Raw genomic sequence first — 8,078 nt, forward strand, 5'->3', positions numbered from 1 at the left:
AGGATAAACTGACCTAAACTGGGAACCTACCAGGTCAAGGGCTGTCTGAGCTCTGTCCATGGACCAGGTGTTCCCAGGGGGCAAGGCTGCATCCTCTGGCAGCTTCGTGCCTCCACTTCGTGGAGAGGAGCAGCCCTTGCCCTGCCTCTGGCTCTGGAGACTCCGCTTTGAGACCGAGTTCCCAATACATGGTAACAGCCCAGTGGGATCATGGCAGTGTGGGTAGGCAGCGCAATTAGCTGTGTGACATTGGGCAAACCACCTAACCTCTCTGTGCCTCTGAAGGCAGATTGCGAGCAGCCCTCAGGAGAACAGGTCATTGGCCGCACACTGGAACCTTACTGCTGGAAGCTGCCATTTGCTGCTGCAATCTGGGCCTGGCAAAATGGAGCCTAAAGGCGAGAGGAAGCGGGTGGCCAGCAGGTGAAGCGTGTCCCAAAGACCCTCGCTCTCCAAGGTCTGGATGGGGCAGTGAGAGGGGCTAAGTGGCGGTGTAATGGCCCTATCTGTCAGCACTGACCAAATGGTTTTCCAAGAGTCAGCGAGCTAATGTTCCCGCAGCCTGGAGAGAGCTTCTCCTAAGTGGAGCACTTTATCTACTGGGGAACATCAGAGCAGCATGGCCCAGGCCGCTGGGATTCAGAGAACAGCTGTTCCCGCCGCTTGCCTCACACCTGCTGTCACGTGCCAGTCTGCAGGTGGCAGCTGAGGTGGTCTGTAAGGGGTGAGGGAACCCAGCTAAGGGTGTCACGGGACCTGGCCTTGAATCCAGAATCCTCTACCACCCACTGGCTCTGGGGCCTTGGCAAGTCCCTTGCCCTCTTCAAGGCTCAGTTTCTTCATCTATAGAATGGGATCAACAAAGATTAGGCAGGATGAAGCGATGCTGGGCACTGTGCTTGGTGCTCAGGGGTTACTGCTGTAAAGGGAGCATATAAGCTCTTCTAGGTAGTGATGATGATGAAGAGGTTCAGACTGATGAGGGAGAAGAACCCTATTATCTGAAGGAGAAGCCCTTGCGGGTGGAAGGGGATGCACAGTGAGAGCCTGGGGCACCAAGAGTGCTGTGCAGACGGGCCCTGATTTCTCCCCGGGTGCACCTTAGAAGGCATGAACGTCCTGCGTAGAGGTTGAACTGCAACTTACTCCTTATAAAGCCGGCCCTGTCTCCAGAAAGCTACACTATATCACAAATTCTTCAAATATTGGAGGCATACTTTTTAAATCTTTTTGTTATAAACTAATTTTATTCTTTTTTTTTAATTTTTATTTATTTATGATAGTCACAGAGAGAGAGAGAGAGAGAGAGGCAGAGACACAGGCAGAGGGAGAAGTAGGCTCCATGCACCGGGAGCCCGACGTGGGATTTGATCCCGGGTCTCCAGGATCGCGCCCTGGGCCAAAGGCAGGCGCCAAACCGCTGCGCCACCCAGGGATCCCCTAAACTAATTTTATTCTTACATGCAAGTTGCAAAACAGAAGAGTTCCCACGTACCTGTCACCCACTGGATCCCAGAGACACAGTTTACATAACCCTAGCTCAATGGTCAAAACCAGGAAATTGACATTAGTATAATACTATTAACTAAATTACAGACCTTAGTTTGGATTTCATCCATTATTGTCATGTGCTAATTTTTTTTTGAGGGGGTGGATATTGAAATCTCATCACATGTATATTTTCCTGTAACCATGCTAGTGAGAGTACAAAACTGTTCTATACACCAGAGATGGTCCCCCACCCCAACCCCTGCAATAAAATCTTTAAAAAGATTTATTTTTATTTGAGAGATGGAAAGACAGATAGTGACAGAGATAGCAAGGAGAGCACAAACAGGGGGAGCAGAAGAGGGAGAGGGAGAAGCAGGCTCCTCGCTGAGCAGACAGCCCGACGTGGGGCTTCATCCCAGGACCCTGGAATCATGACCTGAGCTGAAGGCAGATGCTTAACTGACTGAGCCACCCAGGCGCCGCATCATCTTAACAATTTTCAAGTGTACAGTTCAATAGTCTTAAGTATATCCACATATTCTTCAGTATATTCTTGTGCAGACTATCTGCAGAACTTTTTCATTTCTCACAACTGAATCTCTATACTCATTAAACAATAGCCTCCCACTTCCCTCTCCCCGCCAGCCCCTGGCAACCACCGTTCTACCTTCTATGAGTCTGACTATTCTAGGAACTCATAAAAGTGGGGCCCTGTGGTACTTATCCCTTTATGGCCAGCTTATTTCACTTAGCATAATACCCTCAAGGCTCATCTATGTTGTAGATGTAGCCGTTATGTAATAGAATCCCCATCCTTTTAAGGCTGAATAATATTCCATTCTAGGCGTACATCACATTTTGTTTGTCTATCCATTAATCGGTGGACACTTGGGTTGTTTCCACTTTCTGGCTGTTGTGAATAATGCTGCTATGAATAGAGGTGTTCAAATATCTCGTCAAGACCCCACTTTCAATCCTTTTAGATATACATCCAGAAGGGAGATTTTGGATCATATGGCAGCTCCAGGTTATATGATTTTTTTGAGGAACCACTGTACTATTTTCCACAGTGGTTGCTCCATTTTACATTCCCTCTTGTACAGGCGTTCCAGTCTCTCCATAGCCTCATCAACACTTGTTAATTTATTTAGTTGATGGTGGCCATCCTAAGGGGGGGGGTGAGGTGGTATCTCATTGTGGTTTCGATTTGCATTTCCCTAATGATTAGTGATCTTGAGCATCTTTTCATGTGCTTGTTGGAGGAAATTGTCTTTGATGTGAAAAAGCCTTGCTGAAGGGGATTCTGGAAAGGAGTGAGAAGAAGAATGTGAGATTGACTTTGGTGATGTTTTATTAACTTTTTGGAATAATTGTCAAGAGGAGACAGAATGCCAGCCTGTTTGTCTTGGCCAAGGAATCTGTGGTAAGCTATTAACATGAGTGTGTGAATTTTCTCTGCATTTGGATCATTATACAACCTACAATCACATGCTATGAAAAAAGGAAGTGAATTATATTTCTCCCCATTGCCAACTTTTCCTCTTCAGTTTCTCTCTCTAAAGATGCCCATTGCTACCTGGTTCTGTGTATCCATCCAGAGATGTGCATATGGACATATACTTCTTTTCACATAAATAGTCATGTATCATACACACTGTTTAGTCTGTGTTTTTTTTTTTCTCTTAAATACATATTTTGGGGAGAGACACATATTAGTGTGTCAGCTTCTGGAATGTACTTCTGAAGCTAATTCTCAATCCATATGTTTGCATTCCCTCCATTTATATTTCCTTCCAGCATCTGGCCAATGCTCTTCTACTGGTTTATTCCTTGCTCAGGTGGACATTCAGTGCTTAGACTGGCCCGGTGACCATCACTATGGTCAAAGCAGAGGTTTGTTGGTAGCAGTGTGCCTGGTTTTAATATTTTCTTGTCTTAATTCCAGTTAAAAACTTGATTTCCCCCCTTTACATCTTACTTTTTTTTGAAGATGATAAGGACCAGTATTCGCTATAACACAAATATTGCTGTATTGATACCAAATTGTTAATTACTTAGATTACAATATCCATTCATCAGCTGATGTTTAAAAGTCCTACCTTTGGCACAAGAAAGTTGATTTGGAGGTTGATATAATGTATGAAAATTCTGCTTGTGGGAGTGTTGACATATTCATGTCAAGGGCCAATGTAGTCCCAAGAGAGAGGAGCAAAGCGAGGCAGGACTAGGGTGTTAGGAGAGGAGTGGAGAACATAGGCTGAGGGCAGACAGGAGGGACCTTGTGACGAGGGTGAGCTTTCCCCTGGAGGTGGTGCAGGAAGTCTTGGTGTCTGAAGCGTTGTTGGGTTGTTGTCTTTTATTGTAAAGGTAATGATCACTGATGGATACCATCTATGTGCCAGGAGTTCGACAAGATGCTTTCCATGTATTATTTCTAATGCTCACATGAATTTACAAGGTTTATTTGTTTTTCTCACATTACATCTGAAAAAAGCAAGGCTAAGAGGGTTTAAGTGACTTCTCCAGAGACAAACAGCTAGTGATTAGTGGAGTCAGCATTTTCACTTGGGGCCATCTGACACCAAAGCCATAGTTCTTTGCCTTTTGCAGTACTTCCTTCTCTACTATTGCTGCCTCAAAGTGGTGGCAGGTTCTGTGGTGAGCACCAAACTACTATAAGCCCTTCTGGTTGGAGGGAGGAAAGCATCCTGCTGGCTGCAGTGTTGGTCAGTGTATTGGTTGGTGCACTTTCCGTGGGCTTCCAAGCAGAGGCAGGCCCTCAGCCCTTCCCAGTCCAACCAGATAGCCTGATTCCCTGTCTGCTGATGGGCAAACCAGGTGCCCCACTTTCCATCCCTCCAAGGTTACTGTGGGGTTCATGCCCCTCCCTATGAGCAGATTAGGTGTCCTAAGCATGGAGCTGGAGGAGCTTCCCAGAGTGTGGGAAGTGGGACCTCAGTCTGACCCCAGTCTGTGAAGCAGCAGGACACTCCTGCACAGCCATGGATTATGCCTGGCTGGCTCAGCCTTTGGTCACCAGGGCCTCACTCCCCTCTGTCCAGTTATCACTCCTGCCCTACTCTACCAGCTCCCAGCTCTTGACAGATTCCAGTCCATCTCTAGCAGTCAGGGTCCAGCAGTTCTCCTCCCGTGGATGATGGAGAAGAGCTGAAGAGAGGGCCTGTTTTCAAGCACATAGGTGGGGTCAAGGGAAGCCAACAAGAGGTGGCAAAACCCTGAGGGATTGGCAACGGTGGAGAGCCATTCCCACCCGCAGACCCAGCACAATAGGATGGTACTGGAACAAGTGGGCTGTGTCACTTGGAGAAGGCTGCTGGGTAGGAGATGGGGCCTGGGGAGAGGAATCCAGACACTGCCAGCCCTCAGCTTCCCAGCAAGAGAGCCAGGGGAATAAATATTCCTGGCCCACATTCCTGCCAGTTTTCCATTGCCTTCTGGTGCAGTCTTCCACTGCCCTGGCTGGGCCTCCTGTTCTTTTCACCTCCATAGCAAGGAACACTTGACCCTCGTCAACATTTCCCTGACTTCCTGACAGGCATGGGTAGGTAGCAAATAGAGGACAAGAAGTGGAAGACAGTGTGAGAGTTCTTGGAGGTCCTGAGCAGAGTTATAAGGGCCTTTGGGGCCCCCCTGTCCTATCTTTGGGGAGCACTGAGGCTGTCCGCTACTCTTGCTCTGCCTTGCCCTTCCCTTACAGTTTCAGTAGTCATTGATTACTCATGGAAACGATGGCATGGCTACTCTTACGCTTTCATTAATGTCTATATCTCTTTCTCCAGATGTCTGTTCAGAGCTGACTCCCCATTGCCAGTCCTGGCCCAGAGGCCCGTGTTCCTCTGAGCTCCGTCCTCCCAGGAGCCAGGTAGAGCAACAGCTGCTCTGGGATGAGCCTGTGTGGAGCCCGTGAGAGGGAGCCCTGAGGATGGAGGGGGACCCCAACTGCCACACGAGTTCGGTGGCTTGTTCTTGTCCTGAAAAGGTGGTTTGTTTCTTGGTTCCTGTTTCTCCATGGGCCAACCCCTCTCATGGGTGCAGGGGTTGTGGGTGTGGCTGGAGGAGTCCTGGGAGAGAAGAGAGCGGGCATGTGATAGCAGGCCATGGCCACTGCCCCATTTTCTCCAAGGATCTTCTTCATTCTCTGTTTTTTAGAATCTGTGTTGCCATGTTTATGGGGGAATTAAGGAGCAGATGTGGGGTTGACATGATTTCCCGAATTCCTTGTTACTTTCTGAGCATTTTGTAACTGCTGGGGGAAATGGAACACAACTTGGGAGACAATATTGCATCTTGTTAATAAACTTCTTTCACCACCCCTTCTGTTTCTCCCTCCCACCCTCCCCCCACCTCCTTACCTTCTTTGGCTGTGGCTCCCTCTCAGCCAGAAGGCTCCTCGGCCTGTCAGCCCCATCTTGTCACCCCACTCACCCACATGTAATGACTTTGGAAGGCAGCTTCTAAATAGACCCCCAGTGACCCCACCTCCCACTTAATCCCCTTCTTGGGTAGGTCTAGATTTTGTAACTCGTTTCTAATGAATAGAAGTAATGGGATGTGTTTTGGTCTGTCTCTTTTTTCCCCCATGATTCATTTGTTTTGTTTCTCGAATCCCACATATGAGTGAAATCTTATGTTATTTGTTTTTCTCTGACTAGCTTTTTTGCTAGCATAATACTTTCTAGATCCATCCATGTTGTTGCAAATGACAAGATTTCATTCTTTCTTATGGCTGAATAATAATCCTGTGTGTGCATGCGTGTGTGTGTGTGTGTGTGTGTGTGTGTATCACATCTTTATCCATTCATCCATCCATGGACACTTGGGCTGGAATGTGGCTTCTCAGATTAGGCTATGAAAGGATGGTGGCTTCCACCTTGGGACTGCTCACTCAGGGTGCGCGTGTATGTGAGGAAGCCAGCTGACAAGTCGTGAAGCCATCCTGTGGAGAGGCCACATGGTGAGAAATTGAGGGGGCCTCAAGCCAATCTACGAGGATTGGAGACCCATGTAGTCACCTTGCACAAACAACTTCCCCTGCAGTCTTCAGATAAGACCACAGTCCGGGACAACAGCTTGATGGTAATGTCATGAGATACCTTGAACCAGACACCATTGTGCCCACTTCCTGCCTTACAGAACGGTGAGACAGATGTTGTTTGAGCTGCTAAGTTTTGAGATAATTTGTTATGCAGAAGTAGTCAGGGAGGTTCATTAAAGCATAGAAAGGAGGGGCTGACCCTCGGTGTAAGTTGGTGGTGGGATAGTACGAGTCCTGCCTGCCTTCAGGAGTGGGATAAAGGGAGCCAGGGGTGTCTCCATGGCTGTGGCGTCATGTGACAGCCTCACCTATCTTGGAGCTGATATTAGCTAGAGCGCAATGTCAAGGCTGAGGGACAGTGGATGACTTTATTGGGGGAGGGAGAAGGCTGAGGTCTCTTTCCTTTTATTATTGACAGAGCTCAATGCCTATTTTATTAATAATACATGCCTGGTGGTGATGTCTGTGAATGAATGTTTGTCTCCCACATCTAATTGTTCTGTCGGGCATCCCGCCTGTAGATTTATCATTCTGTCTTTTCTTTATTTGGTAGTTTTATTGCCAGTGATTAGTAATGGCAGCAGTTGGAGTTCTTCTTTATGGGAAATATTCATCTCTGTTTACTAATGGGATGAATCTGGAGGGACGAGTCTTGTCTCTACCCCTGCCCACATTTAGGAGTATCTACAGTCAAAATATCCCTGGGGTCCCTCCCCTCTCTCTCCCTCCCCAGCCCTATCTTTAACATCACATTCTTAAGGGGACTTTACAAGCTGAGGAGATGTCCCTGTTGCAGACCTGGAGGTCTGGGCTACTTGCACTGATACCACACAGGGTGAGATTCCCTGTGGCCTAACCAACCCATGTCCCAGGGTTAGAGCTTTCTAACTTTGAATCTGACCTTCTGTTGCAATGCCCTTGATGACAGCCTGCCTCCAGGCATGTCCTGAGACCTACAGGACTCGAGGCTGGGGTCCGAGGTGGGGTTCTGATCCCTGGTATGACCTGCCTCAGCATGATGCATCTTTCCAGACACACTTGTTCCCTGTGTGATTTCTGAGAGCTAAATGGGCTATCAAGTGAACCTCTTCTGCTTTTATGGAGAAGACAGAGAGCTGCAGAGGTGAAGCAGGTTGAAAGTGAGAGGTTTGTGGGGAGGAATATATTTCTGTGGATGGATGTAGTTATGTCTGCTTGTGGGGAAGGTAGAGGGCGGGGCAGGAAGAGGCTCCAGCTGCTGTGTAGCACACCGACCTCAGATGTCTGTTCAGAGCTGACTCCCCATTCAAGGCTGGTCCCCTGAGGGTGTCTGGATGCCCTTTCAGGGTTCCTCCCTACCTGCTCCTGTACTGGTGCAGCCTGCATGGCATGGCTGGGCTCTTGTTTGCAGATCCATGGTGTTGGCGGAGCAGCTCTGGTCTTGAAGCTGGACAAGCCTGGTGTTTGGATCCCAGCTCCATTCTGTGTATGCACTGAGCTGTTCGGACCTTAGATTTTTCTTCCTCACAACGGAGAGAATAACAACTAACCT

This window comes from Canis lupus, chromosome 29 (genome assembly GCF_048164855.1).
Source record: "Canis lupus baileyi chromosome 29, mCanLup2.hap1, whole genome shotgun sequence".
Classification (NCBI taxonomy): domain Eukaryota; kingdom Metazoa; phylum Chordata; class Mammalia; order Carnivora; family Canidae; genus Canis; species Canis lupus.